The 702-nt window shown below is 41.9% G+C and overlaps 1 long non-coding RNA gene across 1 annotated transcript; it reads left to right on the top strand.

Annotated features, from left to right (window-relative positions):
• Positions 1-169: 169 nt before the first annotated feature.
• LOC113744988 (uncharacterized) lies at positions 170-672 on the top strand. The gene is made up of 3 exons (XR_003461936.1): positions 170-234; positions 344-474; positions 594-672. It is a non-coding gene; the product is annotated as an uncharacterized LOC113744988 (long non-coding RNA).
• The last annotated feature ends 30 nt before the right edge of the window (positions 673-702 follow it).

Below are 702 nucleotides of genomic sequence, written 5' to 3'. Positions count from 1 at the left end.
ACACATACTGTATGCATAATATATATAGTATATAAATATATATTATATCATAAATAACACACATATATGCATAAATGCATGGCTTTATGACTGTCAACAACAAGCCTGAAACAAACAGCTGTGTGTTTTCGAAATGTGCTCATAATTGTAGTTAAGTGCGGACCATGGCCTGATAAAGGATGAAGCTTACTGCCAGGTGATGAAGCAAGTTACTGCCAACACCAGCTCCAAACCGTAAGACTCTTCTACATTTCAAATCACATGCTGACTGAGGACTCCATCAGTTCTTGCATTGCCATGGCGAGACTCTAATTTACAGCTTTGTCTATATATTATTGTGCAGGGACAGTTGTCAGAGAGGATGGAGGCTGTTGTACATCCTGACAGCTTACCATCGCTGCTCTGATGTTATGAAGCCATTTGTGTTGAAGTTTCTGCAGGACGCCTGTGCCACCCCTGGGATGCAGTATCAAGGTAGACAATCCATCAACAACCCATCACACTCATTCAGTCCATCACTACCAATCTGACACTAGTCTGAGTCACTGATCATTGATTTAAAGTGTTGATTGGCTGCTGTGCTGAATTCACAGGTATTGCCAATGCATGTGAGCAGAATCTGAGGAGGACTTTTCAATACGGCGGGCGCATACAGTATCCCAACAGCATGGAACTCAAAGCTATGCTGGTTAGTCTCTAATT

The sequence above is a fragment of the Larimichthys crocea genome, unplaced genomic scaffold, assembly GCF_000972845.2.
Source record: "Larimichthys crocea isolate SSNF unplaced genomic scaffold, L_crocea_2.0 scaffold34682, whole genome shotgun sequence".
In the NCBI taxonomy this organism is placed as follows: Eukaryota; Metazoa; Chordata; class Actinopteri; family Sciaenidae; genus Larimichthys; species Larimichthys crocea.
The sequence above is the reverse complement of the archived record's forward strand: the minus strand, read 5'-3'. Positions and strand labels throughout refer to the sequence as shown.